The 26,458-nt window shown below is 36.0% G+C and overlaps 2 pseudogenes; both read left to right on the top strand.

The window, feature by feature from the left end:
* The first annotated feature begins 8,156 nt into the window (after positions 1-8,156).
* Positions 8,157-13,325, top strand: LOC117329150 (annotated as a pseudogene).
* A 2,983-nt stretch (positions 13,326-16,308) lies between these two features.
* Positions 16,309-24,527, top strand: LOC117329149 (annotated as a pseudogene).
* The last annotated feature ends 1,931 nt before the right edge of the window (positions 24,528-26,458 follow it).

Raw genomic sequence — 26,458 nt, 5'->3', positions numbered from 1 at the left:
TATGATATTTGACCCAAAATGGCACAATTCTCTACACAATTTTTTTTTCTGAAACCTATTTAAAATTAAATATCTCTATCCCAAAGACAGAATTAATCTTGTTTGGACATATGTTGTAAATTAAGTTTTTCCGCTATCTTACCTTTTCTGTGGGCTTCCATTTTGCGCTGTAGGCGAAACTAAATTTCCTGTGTAAACACACGTTCGGAAAATCCGGATATTTAAAATCCGGAACCAATATATTGATTTTTGTTTTAATAAATGTGAAGCCTGTATGTACTACTTCATACTGGATATACCAATTATAGTGTACATTTATTTTTTCATTTTTTATACATATCATAATACAGGAGTTATTTGCTTAACAAAAAAATTGCCCATGGCCAGGCTGTCTTACTGTGGTGTGCTACCTATTGTCATAATCAACCCTAGAATTTACACATTTCTGAGAATCCATATGTCCTCTACAGTTGAAAGTTAATTGGACTTTAAGAAATGAGAACATGCCATTGTGGGAAATGTTGTATTATAAAGTGTATATTGCTGCTGCCAAATAGAGTTGTTGTGTTAAGATATATTATTTATTATTGTAAATCATTCCCGATACACTTTAAGCTGTATTGTGAAGTGTTATACATTCTACTTCCAATGATAATGAATAATGTCATACTTTGTACTACGCAGAATGTCTATGAATGTTAATCATGATAATTATGCACTTGATCATTAATATTTGTATAAAGTTTTCTTAAAATATTGAATTGTTCTAGTCTTCAATTGATAAACTTTGACTCTCTGATTCCATTTTTTGACTTACACAATTCAGCACAAATAGTGCTATCCCTCAGTGTATCTCAATTAAGTGTTAACCAAACTACCTTTTCGTTTAACATGTAATGGTATCTTGCATAATGGTCAACTACATAACACCTTCCAGACAGAGACTTGGAATTAAATTTCAGAGGAAGTGTTTTTTTCCTTTATATACAACTCCATGTAATAATATGGAGTATAACATGGCATTCAGGGTAGGTTTTGCTTTAAAAAAACTTGAATTCACCTGACGTGACCAATATAGTAAAACATGTTCCTGTTTTAAAATATTGTAAAGCGAACACTACAGCATGCCTTAATTCAGCACACACAGCTAACACATGTATATAAGTAGGAAAGCAGCCGAGACTACCGACTTAAAAACCAAATAATAATCTGATCTAAAAATCCATAAAAAGATGGCAGAAATGGCGGCCGCTGGAAAGTAGTAGGGGACTAAGACCAGACGTTCCGGAAGATAAGCGTCGTCGGCTTCACCAAGGACACCTGCTCTGTCAATGAAATAAACAGAGTTAAGATACATCTTAAAAATAAGAAATAAGGTGGTACCACAAGGTAAGACTAGCAAATTAGGTCCATGTATTACATCGGTTGTTTAAGGTGTAAAACATATTAGAGGGCTGCCTGTAGTTTAGACCTATGAAGGTTTCATCATAATCGTGAAAATAATCGTATAATGCCATAAACCTACAGACATACATCTGTAACAGGTTTGAAATCAACCACTACTGAATGGACAGACTGTACTTAAGTAGCCTCTAGTGGTCAATGATATCTATCACATCTTGATATTGAAACTTAGTTTCCACTCACCTCAGCTAAACATAATACAAATCCAAAATGAATACATACTGAATGTTAATCTCTTAAGCTGAAACGAGAGCTATAGGGTGGTACTCTATCAATAAAATCACACAGTACGCTATAGTTACGACACACATGTATCAAAATTTAAGGAGCAAGATTTCCATGTGATTCATGAAGAGATATGATTTGTGAATGTAAATTTGTTATCCCACAATTTGGAAACAGAATAAAGTGCTTAACTACTACTGAGTATTTATATTGTTATATCGATAACATCAATTTTGAGTCGGACCGGGAACAACCAAGGCGATTGGTGGCCGTTTACATCTTGGAATTTGACCGTTAACGTTTGTAATTTGTATTTTTCGGAATGTTCTTCGTAGATTTTAGCCCACCATCATCATTTCCATCATCAGATGGTGGGCTATTCAAATCGCCCTGCGTCCGTGGTCTGTGGTCCGTCCGTCCGTCCGTAAACAATTCTTGTTATCGCTATTTCTCAGAAAGTACTAAAGGGATTTTTTCAAATTTCATATATAGGTACCCCTTGGTGCCTAGTTATGCATATTGCATTTTCAGACCAATCGGAAAACAACATGGCCGACAGGCAGCCATCTTGGATTTTGACAATTGAAGTTTGTTATTGCTATTTCTCATAAAGTACTGAAGGGATCTTTTTCAAATTTCATCTGTATGTTCCCCTTGGTGCCTAGATATGCATATTGCATTTTGAGACCAATCGGAAAACAACATAGCCGACAGGCAGCCATCTTGGATTTTGACAATTTAAGTTTGTTATCGCTATTTCTCAGAAAGTACTGAAGGGATCTTTTTCAAATTTCATCTGTATGTTCCCCATGGTGCCTAGTTATGAATATTACATTTTGAGACCAATCGGATAACAACATGGCCGACAGGCAGCCATCTTGGATTTTGACAATTGAAGTTTGTTATCGCTATTTCTCAGAAAGTACTGAATTGATCTTTTTCAAATTTCATCTGTATGTTCCCCCTGGTGCCTAGCTATGCATATTGCATTTTGAGACCAATCGGAAAACAACATAGCCGACAGGCAGCCATCTTGGATTTTGACAATTGAAGTTTGTTATCGCTATTTCTCAGAAAGTACTGACCGGATCTTTCTCAAATTTCATATGTAGGTTCCCCTTGGTGCCTAGTTATGCATATTGCATTTTGAGACCAATCGGAAAACAACATGGCCGACAGGCAACCATCTTGGATTTTGACAATTGAAGTTTGTTATCGCTATTTCTCAGAAAGTACTGAAGGGATCTTTCTCAAATTTCATATGTATGTTCCCCTTGGTGCCTAGTTATGCATATTGCATTTTGAGACCAATCGGAAAACAACATGGCCGACAGACAGCCATCTTGGATTTTGACAATTGAAGTTTGTTATCGCTATTTCTCAGAAAGTACTGAAGGGATCTTTCTCAAATTTCATATGTAGGTTCCCCTTGGTGCCTAGTTATGCATATTGTATTTTGAGACCAATCGGAAAACAACATGGGCGACAGACAGCCATCTTGGATATTGACAATTGAAGTTTGTTATCGCTATTTCTCAGAAAGTACTAAAGGGATCTTTCTCAAATTTCATATGTATGTTCCCCTTGGTCCCTTGTTTTGCATGTTGCATTTTGGGACCAGTTAGAATACAACATGGGCGACAGACAGCCATCTTGGATTTTGACAATTGAAGTTTGTTATCGCTATTCTTCAGAAAGTACTGAAGGGATCTTTCTCAAATTTCATATGTATGTTCCCCTTGGTGCCTAGTTATGCATATTGCATTTTGAGACCAATCGGAAAACAACATGGCCGACAGGCAGCCATCTTGGATTTTGACAATTGAAGTTTGTTATCGCTATTTCTCAGAAAGTACTGACCGGATCTTTCTCAAATTTCATATGTATGTTCCCCTTGGTGCCTAGTTATGCATATTGCATTTTGAGACCAATCGGAAAACAACATGGCCGACAGGCAACCATCTTGGATTTTGACAATTGAAGTTTGTTATCGCTATTTCTCAGAAAGTACTGAAGGGATCTTTCTCAAATTTCATATGTATGTTCCCCTTGGTGCCTAGTTATGCATATTGCATTTTGAGACCAATCGGAAAACAACATGGCCGACAGACAGCCATCTTGGATTTTGACAATTGAAGTTTGTTATCGCTATTTCTCAGAAAGTACTGAAGGGATCTTTCTCAAATTTCATATGTAGGTTTCCATTGGTGCCTAGTTATGCATATTGCATTTTGAGACCAATCGGAAAACAACATGGGCGACAGACAGCCATCTTGGATATTGACAATTGAAGTTTGTTATCGCTATTTCTCAGAAAGTACTAAAGGGATCTTTCTCAAATTTCATATGTATGTTCCCCTTGGTCCCTTGTTTTGCATGTTGCATTTTGGGACCAGTTAGAATACAACATGGGCGACAGACAGCCATCTTGGATTTTGACAATTGAAGTTTGTTATCGCTATTCCTCAGAAAGTACTGAAGGGATCTTTCTCAAATTTCGTATGTAGGTTCTCCTTGGTCCCTTGTATTGCATTTTGTGACCGATCTGTTCTGAAAACAACCTGGCCAACAAAAAGCCATTATTGCTAAATCTCAAATTTCATATATAGCTAGGATTCCCTTGTTTGAAAAGTGCTGGAGGGATGTTTCTCAATTTGCACAGATTAGTAAAAGGAAGGGAAAAATAGAGATCAATCTGCGTAGAACCTATAAAGATCATTCAATGGTGGGCGCCAAGATCCCTCTGAGATCTCTTGTTAATAGATTGCATTTGTAGTTTCTTATCAATTGATGACCAGTAGACTGGTAGAGGAAAAGGGGGGAAAATAGAAGAAAAAGGTCAGCCTTATATACAACCAGTAAAGACCACTGTATCGAGCATCATATCCACGTAAGGCGAATTACATATAGTGGCACACCTACAAAAGTTTCCCTTTGGCCTTCGAACAGATCTAGATACAAGTAAAGGAAGTAGGCCTGTAAATTTCTGGATTTAATTTGGGGCTCTTTTTTATAAACTGGTGCAAAGATTTGTTATGTATTAGAGTAAGGATTGGACTATTTTTGTGGCTAGCTCTTTCAGGATCATGAGTTTCATGTTGTCAGGGCCTCAGGCCTAAGATGGGTTATGCCTTGGCGAAGTTTAAGGACACCGTTCTCCTGGATGACAATTTAAGTCATAGTGGGGGTAAGATTTGAGAGGAGACATACTAGTACTGCCTCTAATGCGGAACTGATCGTCAGTAAAAGTTACCGTAAAACTGAAAACAGATTGGAATTTTGAATTCAACACCTGAAATTTACTAAAGGGGTCGTGGACTACTGTTCTAACATCTCAACTTTATAACATTCGACACGTTATTTGGGGATTAGGTATATTCCCTCTCGTGTCCCAAATTTTAGTCTTATGTTGATACAGAATTGTACACATGCAGGACCAGGTCTGACTGGGATCGGCGCTGAACAAGACCCCTGTGTATTTTGTCGTTTTTAAAAGTGTTTCCGTGAAATGTTGTGAGCAAGTTCTAGGAAATAATGATGATTTGGGATGATGCCGTTGATAACATCGACAATATATAATATTACATTTCCTGGTCCTGGCCGTCCCCACCAGGATCGTCAACGTAGAATATTTCACAATAATTTTTATCACTCTAGGATGATGTAATCATTTCTGTGATGATACTGTCGCAGATATATAGGACTGTAAATAACTGAGTAATAGATATAACTTTATTTTATTTCTTATTCTTCCAGCAGGACCGTCCCAGTAAAATATTCGAGATTACATAATTGTACTCCCGTTTCTACTGTAGTTTACCCGTTATAGATCACAATCATACCACTTATTTATCTAACTTTCCTAGTTAGTTCCGCATCGACAATATGCATCGCTTTTATCTATTTTTAAGATTTTGCGGTCCCCACCACCTCCGGCCCAAGTCAACTCCGTCCCTGGCCAGTGAAGGACACAGCTCGATCAGCTATCTGGTTTCGTCGTTTTCGGAAGCTACGCTATATTTTTAGGTCATCTGACTCAAATGGCCAGGATGACCTACATGTATATTCATCGTGCTCCGTCCGTCCGCCGTCCGCCGTTAGACTTCAACTTTCAAAACGCTACTTCTCCTTAACCCCAAAGCGGATTACGACCGGTGTGAATCATCATATTTTATATAAATGAGCCTGGTGTAATCCCTAGGGACAGAGATGCGGGGCCCAGAAATTTTGCTTTAAACCCCTACTCAATTACCTTAATTCTTGGGTGGATTACATCTAATTCGGTTGTGAAACATCATTGGGGGAGACCAATCATATTTTACATAAATTAAAGATGGATTATAAAATAATATTTTATATAAATGAGGCTTGTGGGGCCCTGGGGACAGAGGGGCGAGGCCCCGAAAGGGGAACTTAGCCCAAATTTTGCTTTTAAATGCTACTCTTTCTTAATGACTAAATTGATTACAACCAAATTAAGGGGACCGCAATCATAATTTATATAAATGAGACAGGTCCCACCTCTGGGGAAAGAATTAATGGCGGGCCCCCAAAAGGAGCACTTCCGTTAGATATTGCTTTAAAACGCTACTCCTCCTTAATTAATGCCTTAATTGATTACGACTATATTTAGTATGAAACATCATTGGGAACGGGCAATCCTAATTGATATAAATGAGTCTTGTCTGACGTATTGGGACAAAGGGGCATGGCCCAAAAATGGGAACTTGGCTGAAATTTTACTTTAAGATGCTGCACTTCGTTTAAGGCAAAATGGATAAAAAAAACTTTGATCTGAAACATAACTGTCTGCGACAGACAATTCATGATAATGATGCTGGATTGAGGGGTGTGTCCCTGCTGTAGGTGTTTTTCAGATGACCATTAAGGCCCGTGGGCCTCTTGTTGGTTATTGTCTCCTTGTGATGGCGCTAAGTGATGTAGAACTATGCCTCACTGAAGTTTACTTCCAAAAACATACAGCAGGACGTCGATCTGGCGTGAACTTTAACCCGGTTACGGGCGAAGCAGTCGTCCAACTCCCAAATTGCTGAGCGCGCATATAAGCAGGGTTGGCAACTCTCGGCCAGGAGACAGAACCCAACGTACAGGGGCGATATCGAACGACCAACTAAAAGTCAAAAGTGAGACATTAGGAAAAAGAAACTTGTTAAGAAAGACGAAAAAAGATAAGATCAAGAATTTAATCGCCACTTACGATCATGTAATGGGGACAGCAGGTACAATTCTTACTTGTTTTAAGTTTGATAATACATGTACAAATGTACGTACATTTTGTTTTAAAGTTTTCATATACATAAAGGTACAATTTGTTACGCCTCCTGTTTTATTCTAAGTGTGATAACAATTTTTACTATATTTTAAATTTGATAAAAAATTATTTACATATTTACAAGCAATTCAAAATACAAAGAGAATACCAGTTTAACTTAATATATCACCAAAAGAAGTAAACGATTAAGAAGAAAAGTATTGCAAGAAAGTACAATATCATAAGATTACACAGGACATTTCAAATGAAGTCTGTAGTTACCAGTTTATCCTTCTGGACTGAGTAAAAAATGCATGCAGTACACCAATACTCAGAGAAAAACTGAGGGAAACGGGTAAAATCAGATTGCCAACGCATAATATCATTATTAAGAAAATGGCACACAAGTGAATAAGAAATGAGACGTTTTGTATAATTTCCAGGAGCAACGGAGAAGTTAAATGGACGAAAGGGATTCTGACACTAAATAGGACATGGGATTTTACTTTTGGGGTTAGACTAGTAGGGACATGGAAACGCCAAACGGGACTTTTTTATGCGAGATATTGTTTATCCAATGAGTTTACTAACGATACTGAGAGTTAAATGAAAGAACATACATAAAACAAGTGTAATAAATACCATAAAAAAAAACATACAGTTTTTATATAAATCAACTCCAAATTTATGACACCGGTAATTAACCGGTAGAATATCATAAACAATTTTAAACACAACATCCCTAGAGCGAGTATCCAAAACTTGTCAGAAACATGAAGGAAAAGTCGACCAAATATGGAGAAACTCTGTCAAATAGTGCCTTTGTTACCGTGAACGGACAATAATTAACAAAATCTCTAGTGGTTGACATCTCAAAATTGCCATGTTGATTTTTTAAAAAGTGTATAAAAAGAGAACATATGGCAGAAAAAAAGCATACAGCTACAATTGTATAATACTACAGAGTGTATATGATCACAGTTTTCGCTATTTATTTGCTATTTTTTGTATCAAGAATTATATTTGGGTATCTATAATTGGATTTTTTTTATATCAATAATTCGAATTCTTGAAATAAAAATCTATTAAAAATAGATAAAAAAAATACTTGTTATTTTTTAATACCAAGCCAAGCTAGAGGAAAGCGAAGGGAAGTAACTCTTATAGACACTCGGTTGTGTTCCTGGGACATGCCCACTGCGTACTTTCGGTTTGTTAACCATGCGTCTTTCTGACAGCTCTTGAGGTGGGTATGATGATCTGTAAATTGTCTTGTGTTTATATTATTTTTATAGGTCGTCCGGTCCTTCTGCTTATAACCAGTATTCTTACATGTCTAAAGGCGCGAGTCGAGAGAGCAAAATTGTTTGTAGTAACACTCTCATTGAAGATTTTGAAAAGCATTAAAGGGTCATTTCCCATATAAATCTGACATTGAAGTTAATCAGCACACTTGTTAGTTTTTGAAATATTAAAATCTTCCATATCAACAGAAATCAAAATACAGTATTATGTATCTCTACATTTGTTCCGTGTTGCTCGTAGATTGATAGTAAACATGGCAGCTACCTCGAAGGACAAGTATCTTTTCGTGGCAGCGATAGACTTCGGGACGACATATTCCGGATATGCATTTTCCAGCAAGGATCAATATGAGAAGGAGCCACTGAAAATAAATGCGAATGTATGGAACGCTGGTTTGATTTTATCACATAAAGCTCCGACAGCTTTGTTACTGAACCCAGATAAAACGTTCCGTTCATTTGGCTATACTGCCGAAACAGACTATACTCAGATGGCAGAAGATGGAGAAGATCTCAACAAGTATTACTACTTTCATCGCTTCAAGATGCTACTACACAACAACAAGGTGTGTTATTATCCTTATCATATTCAAGGTATTGGTCCACTCGTGTATATGTTTCGTCACCAAATTGTTGAATGCGTTAAGAAAGATGCCATTTTTCACAATATCTTTATAAAACAATTCTAAATTTTTATTAGGTCACCTGAGACGAAGTGACCTATTCTAGTCGCCTTTTGTCCGTCGCCGTGCGTCGTCTGTCGTCCGTCCGTAAACAATTTGCATTTTCAACTTCTTCTCCAAAACCACTGGACCAAATTCAATGAAATTTGGCAGGGAGCTTCTATGGCTCAAGGTCAACTAAAATTGTGAATTATATGCCAGGTGACCGTTAAGGCCCATGGGCCTCTTGTAAAATTTTAAAGGGTCTGTTTGTCTCCATAAGTACCTGTATTATTGATCTTCCTTCCTAGGAAATTGTCTGTTGTTCCAAATCGGCAAAATATTGATCCTATACAGAATATAAGATCTGTTTCTTCATGATTTATCAATAAATGACCAACACTAATTAAAACGTTAACATTAAGTATCAATTGCATGTGATGTGTTGTGCACTGATTATTAGGGAAATCGAATTCGTTAAAAGATTATATTCCCTCCATTACAACTAGGCTGCAAAGTGTACAATCACCAAAGCAAACAGGAAGATGTCTTAATATCGATGTTTTTATTAGAATTTATACAAATAAGTTGACTGATATTGACATTATTTATGCTTAATTGATTTCCGTCATTCACAGAATCTCGGAAAGAAAACTAAAATAAAAGATGAGACTGGCAAGTGGTTTCCAGCCTTTAATGTATTTGTTCATTCGATACGATATCTCAAAGACCACGTGTTCGACGTCATCAGAAACAGCTTCACAGAACTCTTAGAAAAGGACATGAAGTATGTACTAACAGTTCCTGCCATTTGGGACGACAATGCAAAGCAGTTCATGCGAGAAGCTGCAGGGGAGGTAAGTGTTCCTCAGTCGACGTATATATAAGCTGCCTCCCTCCCACAATGGTGGTGGTTACCATAGGTATCTTCCAGCTGTATTGTTGTGCATTTCTCGGAGTTATTTTTTGCTATACCTCTATCCCTTCCATGACTTTGTTCAAATGACGTCATTGTATTTTCCCATCATAGCATTCGCCACATGGGCGGAATCACGTGACCGCATAGTTGAGTTAGACCTCGTAGCTGCGGCGTATATGTTCAGTTTAAAGTAAAACCACTCTTAAGATGATTAAACTGATTTTAAAATGTATCTTACATGATATTGATCTCGCAGTCATAATCGTAATTATATATTGACGATTGTTTCTCATCAAGATTACTTTCAGATTCTCAACATGCAAAAATCGCAATTTTGCGTAATATTCAAGGTAAAAAGAAACATTAATACGATTTGCCGTTACACCTTTAATGTAAAGTAAAATCAATTAAAACCGATGATATTAATGTGTGGAAACATCGTAGGACCTACATGCATATGTTTTTGGTATGGATTATGATATGCTTTGATTGTGTCTCAAAGCACACAAACTTGATAGTAAGTATACGAAAATCAGCATTAGTTAGAATTCTATAAGTGTTCACCGTTGTTTCTGTTTTTCAAGTATACTTGTTATGAAATCCTAAAATGTTTAGAGATAATCATACTTCATAGAATGAAAATGAAAGATAATGTATGTATCATAGACAGGCATTGAGGGGGGCCTATTGATTAAATAGTGCCCTGTATCATATACAGGCATGGAGGGGGCCCTATTGATCTAATATTGCCTTGTACCATAGGCTCTAGCATTGAGGGGGCAAGTTGATAAAACATTGCCCTGTACCTTGAGGAAGGAGGGGGGGGGGGGGGGGGGGGGGGGCAGCTGATAAAATAGTTCACTGTACCATAGGCTAGCATTGAGGGGACCCATTTGATAACATATTATCTTGTATCATAGGCTGGCATTAAGGGAACCCAGTTGATGATCGCATTAGAACCGGAAGCAGCGTCCATCTATTGCCAAAGCCTTCCAGTAGAGACGGTGGGAAACCAGGCTTTCCTGGAAGCTGCCAAATCCGGGTTTGCATACATGGTTGTGGACTTGGGAGGTAGGACTCTACTCTGTCAACAATATTTACATATGACTAATTTACCATATTCAGGCTAGATGATAAACTACTAAGTAATAGATTTCATCCCCTTTTCACGTGATTATGTAAAATCTTATTTTTCATTTGAAAAACAAATTACTGGATACATGACATCCTGCCGTTTAATGTCAAACTAGTGTTCAGTGCGTTTAAAAACGGATGTTTAAGCATTTGTCTTCAGAAAATATTTCCCATCTGGGTTTATTTGTGAATATTAAAATAGTGTTTTATGTTTTTTAGCATTGTAATTGCATGTTAATTGACATATTTGCAGGAGGGACTGCTGACATCACAGTTCACCAACGACAAGGTGACAGAACCCTTAAGGAGCTACTTCCAGCAACGGGTGGGGCTTTTGGCGGGAAAAGTGTGGACGATGAATTCTGGAAGTTTTTAGGGCAACTTGTTGGAGACAAAAATTTGACATTGATGAAAAAAGAAAGCATGGAAGACTACATAGACCTAAGCAGACAATTTGAAACAGCGAAACGTGAATTAACTTGTGAAAGAGACAGAAACGTGTCATTAACACTGCCAGTGACATTACTAGATATAATAAAAAAGGATAAACAACGACAGAATATTGAAAAGGCCATTCAAATAAGCCCATTCGCTGGCACTGTAGAATGGAAAAGGAATAAGTTGTCCATAAGTAGCGCACAATTCCGTGAACTTTTTACAAAAACTGTAGAAAACATCTTATCGCACATGGAAGCTATCCTATATAAACAAAAGTTCAAACACATCCAACACATTCTAATGGTTGGAGGATTTTCAGAGTGTGATCTCTTACAAAGCGCAATCAGACGCAGGTTTACCGAGAAGAAAATAATCGTTCCTTATGAGGCTGGCCTTTCAGTCCTGAAAGGGGCGGTATTGTTTGGACACACCCCGAAGGCTATCAGCGGCAGGGTTGCCCGATATACGTACGGCACCCAATGTTGGCCGGTTTTCAATCCAAATGTATACCCAGAAAGTAAGAAAGTCTTCATAAACGGGGTATGGCGATGCAAGGATGTATTTTTTTAAATTTGTTGAGGTCAACCAAGATCTGGTTCCGGGACACCGAGAATCACAAGTGTTCCAACCACTCAATACAAAAGAGAAATTGCTGGAATGCACTGTGTATGCCTCACCAAATGGCGATCCCATGTTTACCGATGAAGAGGATTGTATCATCTTAGGAGTCCTGAAAGTGCCTTTAAACCCCCAAAACAAGAATGTGAAAATAGAAGAAACTCTCATATTCGGAGAGACAGAACTTGGTGTACAAGCAAAGGATATAAAGTCTGGGGAACTCTACGAGGCACAATTCAACCTTCTGTAAGTGATAAGGAATAAAAACTATCAAATGATGAAGTAATGTTCTTTAATTTTACAACGATTTTATATAGATGTATACATATGTCTGTTCTAGCTATAATGGACCATAATCCAAGTCTGGTACACTTCAGATTTTTTTTAGAAACGATGTTCAAGTGTTAAATATATTAATGACAAACACATCTAATTACTGTCCGGCTATGTATTAATTAGGACTTTAGTTAGCATTTAAAATTTTCAAAATCATAAAAAAAACTATGAAAGATATCCTATTTATCCAAAAGTGATTTGCCTCGTTCCGTTTTGATTTATCGATCTATATATAAATCGGTTTCTCTAGGATTGTTAACACGACAAAAACTGTCATGATTGATTAGAGAGAGTTTCATTGCATATCGTGTGGCAATTTAAGATGTTTAGCAGTGTATCAGTATAGTATGTAATGTTGCTGAGTAATAGTTGTATTGTATTACAGGAAGGAGGGAACGTAGTATGCTGTATGCACTGGAGGCAGGTCCCGGGGACTACATTGTGAAATAGGTGGATAGACGCATTTGTAATACGATGTGTAGAATTAAGATTAGTATTTTTCCCTATTTTACAAATATTAACAAGTTTTATCAACTTATTTTAATCACTCCTGTTGGCCCGGATAGAAGCGCGCAAGAGGTCTTACTGTGGGATAAAACCGAAGTACCCGGATTAAACCCACGTTGACCAAGGTAAAAAGGAAATGTTCTACCACTGTACCACCTGACTACATATGTAGATTTCCAAATCATCAATCATCACATGGAAATGGAACTTTCAAAATTCAGGACATTGAGGACAAAAAGTACGATCAAACCTGAATCGATTCTCACTCATCAAAATAAAACATTAAAGTGAATGATTATACTCTAGATTTGTCCTGAAGAACATGACAGTATCATTTAAGAATACATTTCAACCAGTCACATGTGCAACAAGGAAAATCATTATACATTGTATTGAGGGAGCAAAACAAGTGTGATAAATAATAACACAAGTGTTGCCAGATTGATCCTGCTGTGTTAGCTTTTCTCTTTTACTTTTATCTTTTTTTTTCTATTATGTTGTCATTTGTTTTATTTTGTTCTGAAAGAAAGAACTGAGGGGATATGTGAGCATACGTGAAGTTCACTTTTAAGTATCTTATTATTATCATCGATACTCCAATGGTTACATACACAGTTGTGTTCTAAAGAAATAAATTGTTTGTTCGTTTGAAAAGCTCATGGCCTCGCATATATCCTTCTTTTGTTCAAGGTCAGCCATTCGACCGTAACTATATATTTACTACTCTCTTTGCAATGATATAACACGAATATTTTCTGACATTCTGACTACTGGTTAGGCAGTAAAACTGGCAAATCAAAGAAAAATATAGTTTCGATTCAACCCATTGTGGAACAAATACTTCAGTCATAAACTTGACTATATCCATAACTATGGATTCTGATACATAGACCACAGGAATAATTATATATGGTCATTTTTTTAATATGTTCCACCACGTGCTTTGGATTATATCGTATTTGTCGCTGGCAGGTCATGGCCTAGTCTAAATTCAAAATACTTTGTTAACAATATAAGATACACTTGTTTTACTCCAAGGTAAAAGCATTTTGTCTAACATCTCCATTGCTTGTTGAGATGACTTATACGTATCGATTTGTTTTTAAATATCTGATAACACCATAGGGACTTTCACTGTTGTATAGAATTCATACATCTAATTACATCATAAATATTTGGAGAACTTAATCTGCATGCTTCTACGAAAAACAAACAAAATGGCCATTTCGTTTTTTTTTTTTTTTATTTCTCTGATAGTTAAGGTAAGAACATCAACAGTAGAAAATTGAAATCAAAGAAAAGTAATATGTACGGTATACTAAAACATTGACAACAATATGGAAATCCTTGATGGTTGGTTACCGAGGAAAAGGTACCAACCAATTTTTGTCGACACATTATAATATACATGTGTAACATTTATATAAAACGTATTGTAGTGCTACAGCCACTTGCACCACTACTCGTTGAGTGATCTACACATGTAGCAGAATTTAACAAAACTGTAAATGTTCTCTTCGATACGTAAACCATGTCCTGATAATAATTATTTATGATCTTAACATATTCGGGTAAATAATATATATCCGGTCTACAGATCTCCCTATTACGAGTATGCTAAAAATAATATGAAATCATGATTGTTTATTCGGCTTTAATTTCCTTGATTTCGAGAGTACTAGTATTCCACGATTCACGAGATAACCCCACATGATATATTATGATCAACAAGTGACATCCTGTCTCTACTGATGAAAATCTTTCTTATTGGGTTTTGATGTTTGGTTCCAATAATACTATTGATCCATGATTCATTATTTATACAGTTTGGAAATTTAACAAATGTGTGTATTCATAATTTTGACAAGCAGCGAACGCTGATAGTTGTAATTCTAATGCAAAATATATATATATATATGGAGGATATTGATTGGTTCCCCGTTAATATTTCGTAAGTATGACAGAATATCGATATTTTCACGAGTACGAAGCACGAGTAAAAAATACCGAAATATTCTGTCATAAGAGTGAAATTTATATCTTATTAAACGGGAAACCATTCCATTTTCTTTTTATTGCATTTTATATACTTAAAAACAAAATTTAAAACATCGAAACATTAATGGTGTCAAAAAGTGCGGGAATCAGTAACATAATTCAAGACGTCATCTCTTTGTGACGTTACTCCACGTCAACTTGACGGCGACATTTTGAAAGGACTGATCAACGCAATTTAAGCGTTTTCCGGAGAATCTCTGCATGAATAGCTAACTTTAAGTATTTAATGAAAAACTAGTCTGAATATTTCCAAAATACAGCAAAATAACAACTTTATCTATCTTCGCTTCCATTGGAAAAATCAGCAAGTTTCAAGGAGGTGAATACAATTTAAGGTTCGGTCTGATTGGTCAAAATCGAACAAGTTATATTTTAACTGCAAAATCTTTTATTTTCACTGCTCATCGCTTTAGTGAAAATATAAGTTTTATTACTTTTATAACTTATTTTATATTGTTTTTGTCTGGCAAAAATGCAATATTTTTATTGCATTTTTGCCAGTGAAATATAGAAATTTATCATATTAATAAAACTTATATAAGCTATGAGCAGTGAAAATATAAGTTTTGCAGTGAAATAAGTTTTTCGTTTTTGACCAATCAGAGCTAACCTTTGTATTCACCTCGTTGAAACTCGCTGAATAAGTTGAATAACTTTTGCCCAATCCCCTTGCTATGAAAAGGCAATGAAATATGTTTAAATAAAACTTGCTGCTTTTTCCAGTCGAAGGGGAGATAGATAAATTGGTTATTTTGCCGTATTTCTGAAATATTCTGACTAGTTTTTGACAAAATACTCAAAACGCTTAAATTTCGCTGATCAGTTCATTCAAAATAGCGCCGTCAAGTTGACTTGTATGACAGAATATTTCGATATTTTTCACTCGTGCCTCGCACTCGGGAAAATATCGATATTCTGTCATCCTCGTGAAACATATGTTATATTAAACGGGAAACCATTCAATATAATCGACAGTTTGTATGACTATATTATATTTTTTATGCATGTGTGTTTTTTGTATTCATACAGCAAATCAAGAATCCACACAATGTTTTATCTTTACGAAATACATTTGTATATATACAGTCTTGTATATATAGGCTTAGAAAAAGATTGTTTAATATGATATAAACATACTTCATGTTCTATTGTTTGTAGTCCATTTATGACTGCATTACCACAACAAATATTAAACATTTAATATGTTATGCCAACAGACCTAATATGGAGTAAGAACCAAACAATAGAGTGAGTTTCCACTATCACAATCGAGTCCGTAACTCCGTATAGTTATGAAGTTAAACAACCGTTCCACATTCCGTTCCGTCATTTTGGGGACATAGTATCTGACATGCGCAACCTTAACTTTCGGTTTGGATACCGGATGCTGATATGATATGAAAGGTAAAGGTGTGTAAATTAGACGTTTTGCAAAAAAAGATTACGGTTGTGTACTATTTATCACGTTTAGTTCTAAGGAACAGCTCATAGTATATAAAGAGGCGGCGTATACCTACTTTTAGCTGGCATGAGGCACTGTATGAAAAACCTACAAGGAAGAATTAGGATATGGTCATGGGTTATGCTTGTTTGCTAAATCTCAAATCCAAAATTCAGTCTCGTGAATAGACAGCCGGTCATAATGTTGATGTACACTCTATTTTAGCGAACTGGGGTTATGCTAAAGGGTTCATAATTAAGTATGTTGTTCAGTTAGGTCTCATGATCACACCAGCTTTATATAATCATTCCATGGTATCTATATAATACTCAGCATAATGACAAAACTGATGAGACACTTTTATATACAGTGTCTGCCAGCAAACGCCAGTTGGATTTCTTCCTTAATATTACTAGTGGCCAGCGGCCTCAAAGATCGAGACAGGCTACTTACGGCAACTTGGCTTCATATAATGACCTCCTTTATCCAATAAGCAGAAGGCACAAACAATAATAAGTATACTTTGCTGCTAAATATTAGGTTTTGAAAATCTATGAGAAAAAATGAAGAATTATACATTGCACATTAAAATTACATATGTATGCGTACAGTATGTACACGACTACCTCTGGTACACATGACATTTAATATATATCCACACTGGTGTAAATGTATACACAACACGATCGTACGATAACAAACCCGGTAAGAGCGAGGTAACCCACCTACATGTTTACTAAACCGATGACAATGCGGTATAGTTAACGTTTAAAACCTGGTAGTGCTGTACAATGTAATATTCTAAAACAAGCTAATCTACTTTGCATTTCAGCATGATACCTTAGAGAGGTACATTGTCAATATGTTCATGTACTTAAATATAAATGTTGACGATGAAACGAATGCCTATAGTGTATCAGTCACGTAAACCAAGGTTGATAACGACTTATCTAATCAATACAAGCTTTAGTCCTGTAATATGTAGTTGTCAGTTATCGATTCAAAATCAACAATAATGTAGGTCAACCAGGAAACCTGCAAAGATTAAGAGAATATTACATGGAACTGTTCCTCAGACAGAGATATCTTAACTTACAATGTAAGTGTTGGAGTTTGGCTGGTCAGCACGAGGCTTGGGATTGATATAATCTAACACGGTCTGTTCCGTGGACAGGGATATCTCATCACGAGCGTAAGAGTTTGGCCAGTCAGCACGAGGCTTGCCGCCATCTCATACATGTACATTAAATGACGGAACAAAGCAGTCAACTAGAGGAATAACCCAAGAATGGAGTTTCTACTGTCTTCGTTTTTGTTTTTGTTTTTGTTTTTTTTTATTATATACTGTATAAAGATAATTAACATTGTATTTGGGTCTTACAATCTAAAATCTGAAAGTGAAACATAAAAACTAACATTTGCTTGCGTATGTGAGAAAAATAATCAAACATGGGCCTGTTCCGCGAACAAGGATATCTCAACCCTCGTGTTAGAGTTTGGCTGGCCAGCACGAGGCTTTTCATTTTCAGATTTTAGATTGTAAGACCCAAATGTGATGCTAATTTTCTTAATAGAGTATCTTATTAATAAACAAGAAATATCTTTAAAAAGATAAACAGCAAATTTAATGCTGGTGGTTATAATGTAAAACTGCTGGTGAAATAATTAACGAACTAAATTAAATGTGTTTCAGCAGGGATAACAAAATTATATCAGTTTGAGTCATTTTTGGTGATAATAAAACTGCATTTGAATCAGGAACATCAGTAATCAATAATACATGCAGGTATAAAACAGCTGTTTATATCCACACCGCACTATAGGTTAATATCACATAATAACAACGTTTGGATCAATATTCAAAAGAAATAAACCGCATTTAATTGAACTCCGATGTATCTTATGTATTAATAATCATTCATATTCTTTATTTGACCATATACAGCATTCTTTCCATCATTTTCTTTTCATAACTTTTATTATAAGTCTGGTAATTTGCAGGTAACTATTCTTGGATGGAATTACAATAGTTTTTGACTGCTTAAGATGGCGACAGGTGGGGTATCAAAGTACCTGTTCGTGGCTGCAATAGATTTTGGAACTACGTATTCCGGGTACGCCTTTGCCGCCACAGCAGATTTAGACAAAAAGAATGAAAACGGGGAGGTAGCTATCAAAACGAATGTGTGGAACGCCGGGTCAAGGTCTCTTTTATCCAGTAAGGCTCCGACTGCGCTGCTGCTGAACCCGGATAAAACCTTCAAATCGTTCGGATACCAAGCCGAGGATGACTACTCGCATCTAGCAGGAGCGGAGGAAGATGACGACGGACCCTCTTACAAAGAATATTACTATTTTCACAGATTTAAGATGATTCTTCATAATAACCCGGTAATTCTAACTATGTATACAAAGTATTATATATAGTAAAATTCTAATATAATCTGTAGCTGTAATATCAGAATATGTGAAGAAGATGTATTTAATAAATTGGTTATAAAAAGGATCTGATTACGGATTCTCAAGTGTAATAACATCAATAAGACTGACAAATGTCAGAACATACGATGCATGACCACATAAACAAGGTCAACATTTCCAGCATGTCCTGTTTGTCAGGTTCTTTTTTAATACAGTTGGAAACATAACAAAAATAGAATAAAGCTCCCGGAGATGGAAATTGGAAATTTATCAAAACATACTCATGAGTAAGGACCATCTTTAATCAGAGTTATGTCCCTTCTATGGTAGTAACATTTATAGAGGTGTCATTTTAAACAGAACCACTTTCTACTAGACGAAAACTAGAGTACGATAAGGTGTTGTAATATGCATTGATTTAATAAAAAAAAATGATTAGATAAAGACGGAAATATGTAAAAGACTTTATGATCAAAGAGCTGGTCATTTTTTGTTTTTCTAACAAAATCTACTGCTTTTAAGACAAACTCGTTCGGATTTCTTATGATCGTTAGTTTCATGCAAAACGTGCTACCGATTTTGGAATACGTATTTGTTTTCTGCCTCTGCAAAAATGAAAAGTACACGTAAATATCTTATTTGAAAAGAATAATACATTGCTTTGACATATGTAATTGTTTAAATGTTTTAAGGGTGTTACTAATCACTGGTGATATATATTTGCAGAACCTACGAAAGAATACTTTGGTGAAGGACAACACCGGAAAAGATGTTCCCGCTATTGACGTATTTTCCCACTCCATCAAGTTTCTTAAGGAGCATTTGTTTAGTACAATAAACAACCAGATCGGTGGCGAGTTGCAGGAAGAGGACATCCAGTATGTGTTGACCGTCCCAGCTATTTGGGACGATAAGGCCAAACAGTTTATGAGGGAGGCAGCCAGGCAAGTATGTATCTCTTTTTTATTATGATTTTGAAAGAACGATTGGCCTCAATATGTCCACTTAGATTTGGATTTTGTTATAACTGTTATTGTGAACTTCTTTTCAAAAATCCATTTATACAGATACATTCTATGTATACATGTGTAAACGCGAGTTTCTTGTAATAAGAAATAAGACCTCGAGTGTTTGTTCGAGGTATATGAAATCTGAAAGAATAAGACATGAAAAAAATATTCTTCAACAAACAAACATAAAGAAAGAAAAAGCAAGAATAAATACACAATAAAACTCGACAAACCTTCCGTACCAACACTCATGATAAATTGTGGAATGCAGGGTGGAATAGAAGGAGACCAGCTGATGATTGCCCTGGAACCGGAGGCTGCATCAATTCACTGCCAGTATATTCCCATGGGAGGCGGAGAATGGGACGTGACATATATGGTGGTAGATCTAGGAGGTAGGATGATGTAGTTATTAAAACTCAAACAATGGAATATCTACAATGTCTAATCCCATTGACAATTATCACGTTTGACTGTATCAATCCGACGTTTCCTATTGTGTGTCCACAGAATATGAAATTGGATACAATTGTTTGTCATTATTGGGTTACTGACCTCCGTTATATCCTCTAACATTTGCTCTTGCTTCTTTTGATTTTCCTGACTGTCGCTTCTGGACGTCAACAATTAATTCCTTTATAAACTGTATCAACAATTACAAAACATGTGGTAAGCCCGACTGTAAATACGGAAGGGCTCTACCCGGAGAAAACCACCTTGGTGGGTTGGGTGGCTCGCTACCTGTTTATGTTCTATTTGGTAATTGACTCTGGCAGCCTAGGTGAAAGACAAGTGTACCACTGTATCACCAATGCGTCGCCCGACAATCAACTGAAGTTTTTTTACCATAACGACGGAATGTCAAAATAGTTGTATGGTGCAATTATATACATGTATTTATTATTGAACATTCGGCATATAATATATCTCTTACTGAATTCACATAGGAAGTGTTATTTACATTTTATCAAGTTCTTTCGGGGTAGCAGTGTACAGTAAAAATGCCAAATTCTGAAAAATATGGCACATGTTTTAGATATGTGAACATTGCGAGTTAACCCTACATATAACCTCTAACATTTGCAATTTTAATACAGCTCTGAAGGATAAGTAAACTTAATTTTTCTGTGATTTTTAGAGCTGTGAATACCATGATAACTTACAAAGTGCTCAAAAATTGCAAAATATTATGATATTTCACCCAAAATGACACAATTCTCTACACATTTTTTTTTATGAAACTTATTTAAAATTAGATATCTCTATCTTAAAGACAGAAAAGTTCAGACATATGTTGTAAATTAAGTTTTCCTGCTATCTTACCTTTTCTGTGGGCTTCCATTTTTCGCTGTAGGCAAAACTAAATTTCCTGTGTAAACACACCTTCGAAAAAATCCGGAAATTTAAAATCCGGAATCAATTTATTAATTTTGTTTTAACAAATGTGAAGCCTGTATGTACCACTTCACACTGAATATACCAATTGTAGTGTACATTTATTTATTTTTTTCATTTTTTATGCATATCATAATACAGGAGTTATTTACTTAACAAAAAAATCGCCCATGGCCAGGCTGTCCTACTGTAGTCTGCTACCCGATGTTGTACAGTTAAAAAAAGCTTATAATATATACCCAATAGATTGTGAATAATATGGGAACTGAGGGGCGGTCCCAAAAGTTGGCAATTTTGCTATTCTGGTATAAACGACATCTATTCTACAACTTCTAGACAACATTGATATTTGACTGGAAGCATCCCTTGGTGGTGGCAATTCAAAAGTTTACGCATGGTGACATCCCCAGATCACTAAGGGACAAGACTGGAAAGTGAAACATTGCAAAACTTTTAAATCCTTTTATAGGAATGAAAGGATTTAGTCCAATTTTGATCTGAAGCATGCTTTGGTGAAGGGGAACCCATTTTGTATAAGCTGTGAGGCTGGACCCCCAAGGGTCTTAGGAGAAGGTCCTAATAGCGAAAACTTTACAAATTCTTTAAAATCCTTCTTTGGATTTGATTCCGTGATAGGATTGTGTCTAGATGTGGTTGAATCATCACTGAACTAAAGAAAATCATGGTCTACTGGAGCCTGAGGGATGGGGCCAATAAGATAAATTTAGTTAACCATTTTTTTCCCATGAATGGCAATATTTTTCTTTAATTGGATCCCCATATCAGAGATATGGGTACGCTTTATCTATCACGTCTCTCTGTCCGTCAGTTTGTCTGTCCATCCACAATTTTTTTTTTTTTATTGACCGATTTTATTGAAAATAAGTTAAGATATTCAGCTCAAAAAATACAAGCTGTCATCAAAATTAATGTCCAAGGCTTTAGGTCAAAAGGTCAATGTCAAATTTGTATATTTTTACTGTTGAATATTTTGTTACGCGTTGATAAGAATTAAACAAGGAGTTACCTGGGGAAAGATCAAGGCTTCTGGTTCATTTGGGTCCCAAGGTCATTGACAATATATATCTCTGAGAATGATCGTATCTGTCAGTGAGGGAGGTAATTAGGGTCTAATTAAATAAAGTTATAGCTAACATATGAATATTATACTTGCACAGCAAATATGGATGTAGAAGAAAACAAGGGTCTCAGCATAGTACATCTATATATATTTTGCTTCCATGCTATTTTTTTCGAAGTCCAAATGTCAAACGTTTGGAATTAAAAAGCTTAAAGTTGGTTAAGGAAAGTGTTGTTTATATATCATGTTACTAACTGGCAGATACCGAACTGTGTTAATCACCGGGTAGCTCATTAGATATTGAATGCCAATGTAAAATTGTCCATATAATCTGGAGCCAGGTTGTTTAGGACTTTGTACAACTGTATATTAACACAGAGTGGTTGCATGCAATTCCCTTTTTTCAACATGCAGATGTTTGTTAAAGATGTAACTCGAAGGTGTAAAATTTCAAAACAACTCTATAATCATATATCCATGGTAAATATTCGTACATCAAAAATATGTTATTGTCGATATCCTGATGTGTATATCGCAATTATTTGTAGGAGGCACTGCCGACATTACGGTACATCAGAGGAGTGTCCTTGGAGGGCAAAGTGAGCTCAAGGAGTTACATCAGGCAACAGGCGGTGCATATGGAGGGAAATCCGTAGACGATGCATTTGAAAACTTCCTGTGCGACATTGTTGGAAAAAGAAAACTCGAAAAATTGCGGGATGAATCTATGGAAGATTTCATAGATATTTTCCGCCAATTTGAAGGCAAAAAACGCAGCTTCGCCGCCGTAACTGAAGTTATCAGCGAAAGTAGTTCCGCCGGATCAAAAACTGAAGTGGGGAAAAAGGAATACCTTTCTGTTCCTGTCGCGCTGGAAAGTTTGGTGAAAGCAGATAAAACTCTTAAAGGAATGGACAATGCCATCAAACAAAGCCCCTACGCAGAGCAAATAGGGTTTGCTCGACACAAATTACAGATTTCTAAAGAAGCCTTTATTAAACTTTTTCAACCTACCATAGATGGAATTATAAAACATATGGAGAAAATATTCTACGATAGTAAATTCCAACATGTTGACACTATAGTGATGGTTGGTGGGTTTTCCGAGTGTAAACTTGTACAAGACTACATTCAAAACAGGTTCACCCTGAAAAAGATCATTGTTCCTGATGAACCCGGCCTGGCTGTGTTAAAGGGGGCTGTACTATATGGTTACAAGCCACGAACAATTCGCTGTAGGGTCGCTAGACACACGTACGGTGTTCAAAGCTGGCCGGCCTACAACGATTACTACCTACCAGAAAAACGGGTCGTGATCGATGGAATTGCTCGCTGTAAGGATGTCTTTTTGATATATGTCGAGAAGGGCCAACAATTAACCCCAGGACATTCAGAATCACAGGTTTTCCGAGCACTGAAATCAGATGAGGATTCTCTCCAATGCGCTGTTTACATTTCGGACCAAAAAAATCCGAAGTATGTTGACGATCCTGGTTGCCAGCTGCTAGGTGTCTTAACGGTTCCCACTTGATCAGTCAAGTAAAGGACCAGCCGAGATCGAGGAGACACTGGTGTTTGGGGAGACAGAACTTTTTGTTAGGGCGAAGAACATCAAGACTGGTGCCAAGTACCAGGCCCAGTTCGATCTGCTCTAACTTGACGTGTCAATATAACTGATACCTTAAGATCAGAAGATTGTTATGCCGTACAATCTATAATTATATTGACTAGATATAATTGCAAAACATGTGTGTAACTTTGATATATCTGCAGTGATTTGGGGATACCAATACATTTTTAAACATTAACCATTATCTTCACTGTAGATGTTAACATTAATCATAAATATGATGGTACTATTCAAACTTGAAAAATGATATTTGAAATATTTTTCATCATAATTTATTTTGGATTGTTGCAGCATGGAGTACTTGATAATTACTACAACATTGTATTACAATATATATGTTATTGTAACATACTGATGGATTCTAATTCTCAGGTAGTAATATGTTCTATATATAATAAAAATCATAGCAGAGAGTCACAATAAGAAATATTTGTATTTAAGGTACTTTATTAAAACCTGTTTCATCGAAGCGGGGGATATTAATTTAGGTTCGTCCGGCCGTCTTCCACGCCTTTTTTGCCGTGCAAAAACTGTAAGAAATGTAAACGGATTTTCTTCAAACTTGGAAAACGATTAAAGATGTACACCACTGCGATGTCGAAAAATCCTGTATTAATTTTTATTTTCTCATTACCATTTTTGGAAAGGAGAGTTCATGGCATAGCAGAAAATGCCACAAGAATCATATGTCCGTGTGCTCGTTCTATGACCGGACAACGATACCAATTTGACATAATACATAATTTAATATACATGTAGATCTTTTGACCGTTTACATGACAAATCCATATAATATTTATCTGTGTTGTCAGATACGTATGGATGCTTGCTGAACTGAGATTTTTTTATATTTTATTTCGCTTTCGAATCAAAGTTAAATCTAGTTAATCTGTTTATTTAACTCGGAATTTAAGTTACTCCTTCCCCTTAATATTAATGGCAAAATACTCATTTTTTCAGATTTAACGCTTTTTATAAAAAAAAAAACCAAAAAATCTGCTTAAATTTGATATTTAGCAGATCAAAAAAGAGTACAAGTTAATCTTTCTAAAACAGCCATAACGATTTGAGGACCGGTGTTTCTTTTCTGCCCAATTATTATTTGTATTAATTTCACTATTTCGGGTTCAGAAATGTAAAAAAAAAAAATCAATCTAGATCCATCTCGAGACAAAAATGTTGAATTTGGCTTTTTATTTAGGGCAAGGAATATACAATTTCAAAATGCTGCAGAATATGGTAATTTATTAAAATTATTGTGAAATATAGTTCTATAAACAACAGACATCTAGATTTTTGACACATTTTAAAGATTCGTGTTTGCTATTAAGATTTACCATATTTGGCAAATATTACATGTACAAAAACACCCTTGCACAAGATGAAAACAAGACTTGAGCGTGATTGCAACCATGGAGGAATACAACATTAAATGCCTTAAGGGTTCGGCCACGTAAGATTTGAACTTTTGTCTGATTTTATTTGACGGAGTTATGGCTCCTAGATTAACTTAAAACGTCGTTTTCTGCAGTTTGCGTGTGATAACTGGAAATATCATCATACTAAATACGTTCATTGTTCAAATGAAAATAACATTAAGCTGAAGAGTGATTTACCATGAACATGGAAACCTTCAGCAAATATTATGTAATGTCGCGGAATTTAACGTAATATAACTAAATCTAAGCGGCCCTAATATATAGAGAAGTCATGCTTTTACTCTAAAGGACGGGGAGAGCAGCTTAATTTGTTTACGATTTTTAACGACTGCTAATTAACTTACAAAAGACAGGAATGGTGCCATGTTTACATCCTTATTATTTGACATTTGCGGATTCATGCGATGTCACGGGAGCAGAATCAGACGAATGTGGACTACTGTCGATAATATAAGTGACCTTTAGCGTTCACCTTCTCTAAGGAAAGTGTATATCGCGTACATATTGTACAAACTCGTAGGCGCTTGTCCGTGATCCTGCAAGATTAAAGAGGGCATTCCTTCGTTCGCACATCAGAAACATGCACAATTTCTATTGATGGAAATTTATGTCCGAACGATGATTATATAAGTATTTGTGCCTACATGGAATGAAATTAACACGAAAATGTACAGGAAAAAGCGTATCGTACAAAAATACCGTATGTCTTTGCGGTAATTAGTGATACTGTTGTGGAATCGAGTGGTGTAACATGTCAGAAATGAGTTATCATATCTGTATGACGATGTTGTCAGACAAAACAGCAACGACAGGAATAAACGTCTGTATTGCTCCGAGGTCTTACCGATAACTGAGGGCTAAAACATAGGTAATATAAAGGCACGAGGCCTTCCGGAGGATAACTACCCGGAATCCTCGGAACCGTACGTAAAATACAATGCTGTTCCACAACATTCCTCCCCGTTTACTAAGAGTGCGATACGTTATAAAAGACAAAAGGTCAGCATGAATTCTATACAATAAAACTACAGTAGTAAATGGTAAAGTATACTTGCACTCTGATGAGGTTACTGAGAGGTGACCATAGCAGATGATAACATCGTG

This window comes from Pecten maximus, chromosome 6 (assembly GCF_902652985.1).
Source record: "Pecten maximus chromosome 6, xPecMax1.1, whole genome shotgun sequence".
Lineage (NCBI taxonomy): Eukaryota > Metazoa > Mollusca > Bivalvia > Pectinida > Pectinidae > Pecten > Pecten maximus.
This window is presented reverse-complemented; position numbering and strand designations above follow the sequence as displayed.